Genomic DNA, 8,809 nt, shown 5'->3' on the forward strand with positions numbered 1-8,809 from the left:
AATGTTATGAATGTGAAGGGTTTGGCCACATTAAAGTTGAATGTCCCACGTTTCTAAAGAAACAGAGAAAGGGATTATCAATCACTTGGTTTGAGTCTAATGATGAAAGTGAAGAAGAAATAGCTAATAAAGTAATGGCATTTATTGGGAAATATGACTCTTACAGTGAGTCTAGTGATGAAGAGATGTCGTCAGAAGAACTTGTTGAAACTTATAGATATTTTCTCATTTAGTGGAAAGAATGATGCTTTAGATAAGAGACTAAAAATACCATAAGTGCTCTTCTTCAAGAAGAAGAGAAACTTCTTTCGACCATCATTGGACTGAAAGAGGAAGTAACATTGACGAACTCCAAACTTGAGCAGTTAATAGAGTCTGGCAGTGGAATGACCAGTGATTTAGATATGGTGGATGTTATGGCTTGGAAAATTAAGGTTGTAGAGTTTGAGTATGGTTCCATGAAGAGAAAAGTCAAAAACCCCACTAGAAAATTTGTCTCTTCTAAAAGAAAAATTGAATTCCTGATGAAGGACCACATGTTCCAACAACCTGCTTAACATGTGTACCCTTGCAGCAGAGGAAATAAAAAGTCATCTTGGAGGTGTCACCACAGTGGTAGATATGGTCATATAAGACTTTTTTTTCTATAGATTGTATGGGTATACCCAATCTTATAATCAACCAAGGAGGAAGAGAGGGAAGATAACTCAGTATAAAAAGGTATGGAAGCCAAAAAAAGTTGTCACTTGCCTTTTAGATCATACATCTCTTAGAGTTAATTCAAGAGAATATTGGTATTTTGATAGTAGGTACTTCAGGCATATGATTGTTGAAAGGAATTATCTTGAAAACTTAAAGTCCTACTTTATCGGTTATGTCACCTTTGGTGATGGAGCTAGAGGAAGAATCAAGGGCATAGGAAAATCGGTTAGTCCATGTTTCCCTTGTCTTGATGATGTGTTATTGGTTGAAGGGTTAACTTCTAACTTGATCAGCACCAGTCAATTATGTGATCAAGGTCTGAATGTTAGCATCAACAAGTCTAAATGTATTGTCTCTAACAAAGATCAATAAGTGTTAATGAAGGGTTCAAGATCCAAAGACAATTGTTATATATAGTAGGTACTCCAGGCACATGACTTTTGAAAGGAATTATCTTAGAAACTTAAAGCCCTACTTTATTGGTTATGTCACCTTTGGTGATGGAGCTAGAGGAAGAATCAAGGGCATAGGAAAACTGGTTAGTCCATGTTTCCCTTGTCTTGATGATGTGTTATTGGTTGAAGGATTAACTTCTAACTTGATCAGCACCAGTCAATTATGTGATCAAAGTCTGAATGTTAGCATTAACAAGTCTATATGTATTGTCTCTAACAAAGATCAATAGGTGTTAATGAAGGGTTCAAGATCCAAATACAATTGTTATATATGGATCTCTCAGTCCTCATCCAAGATTAAGAGCATGAAAGAGATCACATCTGAAGATGTTGTCAAATAAGTGTCAAACCTCATAATTGAAGAAGACAAAATTTATGGAGTATGTCAAATAGTCAAGATGTCCCACAAGATGCTCCAACATCCTACCTCCACTAAAAATCTCATGGAAAACACACAAGTGAAAGGCCTGGATGGAAGAAATGACATCCAATGTGTGAAGAATAATAAAGGAAATTTTCCTTATGACTTTGAGGATGGTACACCAATCAATATGTTGGAATATTATTGTCATACCCCAAAATTTGCCCATCAATAGTTCAAGACATTTTTCAGGGGCATTCCGACTCATTTTATGGCACTGATCTTAAAGGGACAAAGGCCCAGCTCACGAATGGCCCAATCCAGAAAATGGCCCAAACTGGCCTGTTCGCTACACGCTCGCCTAGCGAACGTTACGTTCGCTACACGCTCGCCTAGCGAACGTTCGCTACACGCTCGCCTAGCGAAGCAAACGTTCGCTACCAGCTCGCCTAGCGAAGCTGACAGACAACAAAAAATTTCGGGCTTCGTTCTGAGCCCATTAGGTCATGAAAAAGGGCATTATAAATACCATCACTTCAGTAATGAAAAGAGGACGAAAAAAAGGAGAGAGGAGAACTCTAGCAAGCAAACCCTAGCGCTCACAGACGGAAAACCCTAAAGGAAGCCCTGAAGGAAAAGCCGGCGGCGGCAAGGTCACTTCCGCTCAATTCGATCCGATCAGCCAATTCAAGGTTACAATTCGATTACAAACAGGTTGGCATTGCTATTACTACCCTATGTTCTTAATTTGCACATGGTATCATGATTGAATTTATGAAACTATCTTAAGTTTTACATATGAATTTAAGTATGCATGAACCGTTGAATGTCTAACCACATAATCTCTGTAATGAATGCTATAAAGTGTGAAGCTTGCTGCCATTATATCGTTATTAAAACCGGAATCCGCAGCCGCTCGCTAGCACATCGCTAAGCGAGCATGCAGCGAGTATTCGCTAAGCCTTCGCTAGGCGAGGCAGGCGCGAACCTGACAGTAGCCAACTTTTCTGTTCTGACTTTTCATTCATGTTTTATCATAGCCAGGCATTATTTATTTGATCCTATTACTGTTGTGATTTCTTTTGCGGTGTAATCCTCGATTGCACCCTGATTTGGTATGCTAACCCGTTTGTTGAATTTTGCAAAGGTTCATATGTCCCAGAAAAAAAGACCGTCGTTAGGTCTTCCACTTTATTTGTGGGATACCCTTGTGGAGGCTCACCCTAAATTGCTTAATTAATTTTAATGTGTTAATTTTAATAATTAATTTTAATGTGTTAATTTTAATAATTAATTTTAATGTATTAATTTTAATGTATTATTTTTAATGTATTGATTTTAATGTGGAGATTCATCCTAATTACCTAATTAACTTTAAAATATGACCTTTAAATATGTGATCTTGGACCTCTCTTTTGCCTTACGATATTACGGTATTATGGTCATGTCCCGCGAATGTGGGGATACACTTAGCAATGGCCCTTCGATTAAATCATCATAAAATAAATCATAGTCCCTCGGGTGTTGCCTTCGAATATATGATTTTGTCCCTCGATGACCCTTCGGTGTAGCCTACGGTTAAATGATGATCGTCCCTCCGAATGCTAAGGTATCCCTACAACTGTTGCCTTCAATGACCTATCGATGACCCTACGATGACCCTTTTACATCCAAAGGATAAAACTACTTACTTCTCAATAGTAAGGACAGTTTTACCCTCACAAGGATAGGAAATGCCCATAACGACCTTAGGAAGGTATAACTCTCAATTACTGGATCATAACCTAAAACATTTTCCATCCTCACACTTTGCAAGTCCTAGAAAATCACCACTTGGTATACATTCATACTAGAATCATTACCAAGTTATATTTTTCTAAACTGTTTTCCAAAATCAAACGAGATAAATACTTTGTATACATTCATACGAGAATCATTACAAAGTTAAACTCTCTTTTCGAAACATTTTTAAACAATTCACCAACACTTTTCAGACAAAAATATAAGTGATCCAGCAATTAAGAGCCCATGGATAACCATGGATACAAAGGGTGCTAATACCTTCCCTTTGTATAATGTACCTCCCGAACCCAAAATCTATTGAGGTCTTTCCTGTTCTTTTCTACCTTTCCTTATTGGATAAGAGAAAAGTCGGTGGCGACTCTTGCTATCCGCGACATTGCGATTAAAAGCAAAATACCCCAAGTCAGTTCACCGTATGACAGAACTGGCGACTCTGCTGGGGACGATTACAAGAGAGGTTACCTTAAAAAACAAGATCACTTATTTAAAATTGTCTGATTTACTTTTAAGGGATTGCTTGGGTATTCTTGAGTGAAAGATCCTACACCCGGATCTAGTGTACCTTAGGTAAGTAGCAATAGATCATCGCGACTATCCGGCGTATACTGGAATGGTCAAAATGATGGCTACGGTTAATGTGACACTTTGGTTGTCCTGATGTTCCTCATGTTACTTGAGGAAAAATTTGGCTTCCGCGTGGTGTCATCAAAGCATTAACCAGACCTTTAGAACCCTAATTGACTCATCCTGGCCATTAGAAAGTAGTGAGATAACTGACTTCGGTTCCGACTGGGGTTGGTTGAGACTCGATACTACACTCTTTGAGATTGGACTTTAGGGAAGCTTCGGTCAACCACTTGGTGTTGCACTGAAGTGGACTTAAGGAAAGGTCGATGATTTGAGATCCTTTTAGAACCCGGTTACTATTCTAGGACAGGTTGAACCAACCAAACTTCAGTGGGGAGGGTACTTACCTATGGAACTCATGCAAGCCTCAAAACTTAGGAATGATTGTGGTGTGACTTGCTTGTGCTTGTTATTTACATAACATCATAACATCATAACATCATGACATCATGACATCGTACTAACCATTTCAAGGACTTAGGGATTTAACTTTGCTCTGTTTTGTAAGGCTATGGCTCCCAGGAAGACCATCCGGATTAATCTTGTAGCAATCTCTCCGCAACTCAAGAATTTAGTGTCAGAACTTCCCGATCATGCTCAGTTCATCCAGAAACATGGCTCTCTTCTCAATTTGGTTACCACTGGTTTCAAGGAAGATATGATGAGAGTTTTTCGACCCTAAACATCATTGCTTCACATTCCCAGATTATCAGTTGGTACCTACACTGGAAGAATTCTCCAGACTGCTTGGGATACCTATCCTTGATCAAATACCTTTCAGTGGTTTAGAAAAGGTTCCGAAGTCTGAAGAAGTTGCCGCAGCTTTACACATGACGAAGTCCGACATTTAAGCTAATTGGGTAACAAGGAGTGGAGTTAAGGGTTTACTTGCCAAATTCCTGACAAATAAGGCCCGAGAATTCTTAAAAGTTATGAATGTCCGTGCTTTCGAAGACATCCTGGCATTGCTAATCTATGGCTTGGTGTTATTCCCTAATCCAGACCAATTCATAGACATGAATGCTATTAAGATATTTCTCACTCATAACCCTGTACCTACCTTGCTGGGAGACATTTTGCATTCCCTCCACACTCGTACCATGAAGAAGCAAGGGACTCTCATGTGCTGCATACCTTTGTTGTCTAGGTGGTTTATTTCGCACCTTCCTCAATCAGTCTTGAAGAACGAGCAGAATTTGAGATGGTCTCAAAGGATAATGTCGCTCTCCCACCCAGACATCTGTTGGTGTCCTCAGTTCAAGGAAAATGTTACCATCATTGACCGTTGTGGCGAGTTCCCTAATGTACCACTCCTAGGAATAAGAGGAGGTATTACTTATAATCCTGCTTTAGCTCTGCGACAGTTTGGTTGTGCTCGAAGAGATGGTCCACATGAAATGATCATCGAAGGCATTGTGTTCGACTATGACAACGATTCCCAAGGCCTCCGTCAAAGATTTGTACGAGCTTGGGGCATGGTGAAGAGAGGTACGTTAGGACAGAAAAATTCTATTCCCATGGAACCTTATCTCAGATGGGTACGCGCCAGAGCTCGTGAACTTGTCATGCCTTATCTTGCAATCGGACCTCAGATTGTCGAACCTGAAGCTGAAGGAGGTGCTCCTCAGATCATTCCTTATCCAGATATGCCTACCAATGTTGAGGAACTAAAGAGATCCTGGATCCAGTTGAGAGAAGAAAGGGATACTTTCGAGACTCAGTTCGTCGCAGAAAGGAAGAAAGTGTTAGAACTTACCAGTCAGCTTAATGAGGAACGAAGACTCAATGCGTATCTTCGCCCAAAAAGAAGTCGCCCCTGGGAGACTTGAGCTTTCATTGTATTTTTATTATTATTCCTTTTGTAATGAACATTGATCAAAGAAATTAGCAATAAACATTTCTCTCTTGTTGGTGATTTACGCAAAGTTAAATTCCAAAAGTCCTTGAAAACATTTCATGCATTGCATAACATAACATAACACTGCATAACAGGTATTCTACAAGTTCAATGTTCTCACGGTCTTCATTACAAACAGAAAAATGGTGTCGTACGGTGAATTGACTTTTATTGAATTTGTAATCGCAATGTCGCGGTTAGCAAGAGTCGCCACCGACTTTTCTTTTATCCCATAAGGAAAGGTGGAAAAGAACAGGAAAGACCTTAATTTTAAATTCTTAGGTTCGGGAGGTACTTTATACAAAGGGAAGGTATTAGCACCCTTTGTATCCATGGTTCTCCATGGGCTCTTAATTGCTCAATCATTTATGTTTTCTTTGTTTGAAAAAGGTGGTTGAGAAATGTATGAAAAATGTTTGAAAAGGAGAATTTAACTTTGTAATGATTCTTGCATGAATGTATACAAAGTGGTTATCTCATTTAGTTTTTTGAAAGTAGCTTAGAAAAATATAACTTGGCAATGATCCTAGTACGGATGTATGCTAAGTGGTGATTTTCCAAAAGAAGACGTTTGAAAGGTGTGGGGTGTGAAAAGCATTTTTTGTTATGAATGAGCAATTAAGGTTATACCTGTCCGAGGTCTTTCCGGGCATTTCCTATCCTTATGAGGGTAAAACTGTCCTTACTATTGAGAAGTAAGTAGTTTTATCCTGGGGATGTAGGAGGGTCATCGTAGGGTCATCGGTTGGTCATTGAAGGCAACAGTTGTGAGGATACCTTAGCATTCGAAGGGACTATCATCATTTAACCGTAGGCTACACCGAAGGGTCATTGAGGGACAAAATCGTATTTTCGAAGGCAACATCCGAGGGACTATGATGATTTTACCGAAGGGTCTTTGCTAAGGATATCCCCATATTCGCGGGACATGACCGTATTACGTAACCGTGGGGTAATAAAGAGAGGTCCGATATCATTTATTTAAAGTCCATGTTTTAAGTTCATTAGGTAATTATGGTGATACCGCATTGAATCGATACATTAAAATCAACACATTAAAGATCAATACATTAAAATTGGTTAGGCAACCAATATGAATTTTCACATTAAAGTGACATAATTTAGAGTCCATCTCCATGAAAGTCTTCCCATGCATAAAGCGGTGTACCTAGCCGGTTATTTCTTCGGAAGTATGCTAGCCTTTACACCATTAACACACAGATTATAGCATTGAGATAAACACAATTGGAAATTGCATCACAAAATGAATATAACAGCCAGGAATTTAAGCAAAATGATGCAGAGTCATGATTAGGTAAGTATAAAACGGGCAACAAAGGGACAAAGCAGCCCCTGTCCTGTTCGCTTCTGCTTCGCCTAGCGAAGGCTCAGCGAAGGCTCGCTGCGGGCTCGCCTAGCGATGAGCTAGCGAGCGGCCACGGGTTTGAAATTATGACCTTAATCAGCAGCATGGCCTATGGCCTCTAACACATAATTATATGGTTCAGTTTCACAATGTTCAAGCACATTTAAATGCTCATGCAAAGCTCCAAAATGTTTATGAATTCAATTATGATATCCTCCCCTAATTAAGAACATGAAGTGGTACCATATGCCAAAAGAGAGTACAAAACGATGTCACATGCAAATTAAGACACTAATGCGGTATCACATGCAAAATAAGAATGCCAAGTGATAATCATGTGTCAATTAATATCCTAAAGTGATATCATATGCCAATTAAGAACTAAAACGATAATAGTGAGGCAAACCTGTTTGCAAATCGAGTTGCAACCTTGAATTGGCGAGCCGGATTGAGTTGGGCGGCGGTAGCTTCGGCACGGGTAAGCGGCCTTCAGGGTTTCCGCCTTCTGAACTCTTTGGATCAGCAGGGTTTCTGTGTTTCTCCCTCTGGATGCGTGTTTCCGTCCGTCTTCGTCCGTCTCTGTGTGTCCTTGTTCGTGGCAGAAGAGCATGTATTTATAGTAGTGGCAATGGTGACCTAATGGGCTTAAAATGAGGTCCAAATTTTCAAATTCTCGCAAGCTTCGCTAGGCGAAGGAATTGCTCGCCTAGCGAGCAAACTAGGTTTGGGCTTTTTCTGGACCTGATGCTTCGCTGGGCGAGTGGCATGCTGAGATATTCGCTAGGCGAAGGAATTGCTCGCCTAGCGAGCAAGCTATTTTGGGCCACTTTGGATTAGGCCTGCTGTGAGCTGGGCTTTTGTCCATTTGATATCAGTGCCTTGCAGAACAAGTCAGAGGGTCTTGGAAAATGCTTTGTAATTTCAATGGGAAAATTTTGGGGTATGACAGCTGCCCCTGTTCAATATTCTTGCACCGAGAGAGTAGAATGGCATGTGCCGTTCGTGGTCTGGAGGTGAAAGATTATTGAACACTATAATGCCCCGAAAATTTGCGCTTGTCCATCAGTCTTGACGGAGATGGGCTTAGAGATGCCATCCAAGAAACTTGCTGAGGAAATTTCCAGATTGTGTCGTATGTTAGACGATATCTAGAGACATGGGTGTCACACCGGGTCATACATCAGACCGTATAGTGAACCCTCCATTATGCTGTTGACTTCGCTGGGGAGTTAGAGTATGCTATACTGCTGGGGATAAGGGATCAGAATGGATCATACGTTAGACCGTGTCTGAATACCAGAGTGAGCTGTTCATTAGGCGGATGACTTTGCTGGGGATGAAAGATCAGAATGGATCGTACGCTAGATCGTATCTGAGTTGCAGAATGGGCCGTCTGCTAGGCGGAATCTGCCGAAGAGGGAATAGTCGTATACCAGCCCACCATTCAGGAATGTACCTGTCCGAAGGTAGCATCTGAGTAAGGGAGTAGCCATATACTAAACTATCATTCAGGAATGTACTTGTCCGAAGGTAGCACCTGAGAAAGGGAGTAGTCGTATACTAGACTACCATTCAGGAATGTACCTGTCCGAAGGTAG

Source organism: Lathyrus oleraceus, chromosome 5, assembly GCF_024323335.1.
Source record: "Lathyrus oleraceus cultivar Zhongwan6 chromosome 5, CAAS_Psat_ZW6_1.0, whole genome shotgun sequence".
Lineage (NCBI taxonomy): Eukaryota > Viridiplantae > Streptophyta > Magnoliopsida > Fabales > Fabaceae > Lathyrus > Lathyrus oleraceus.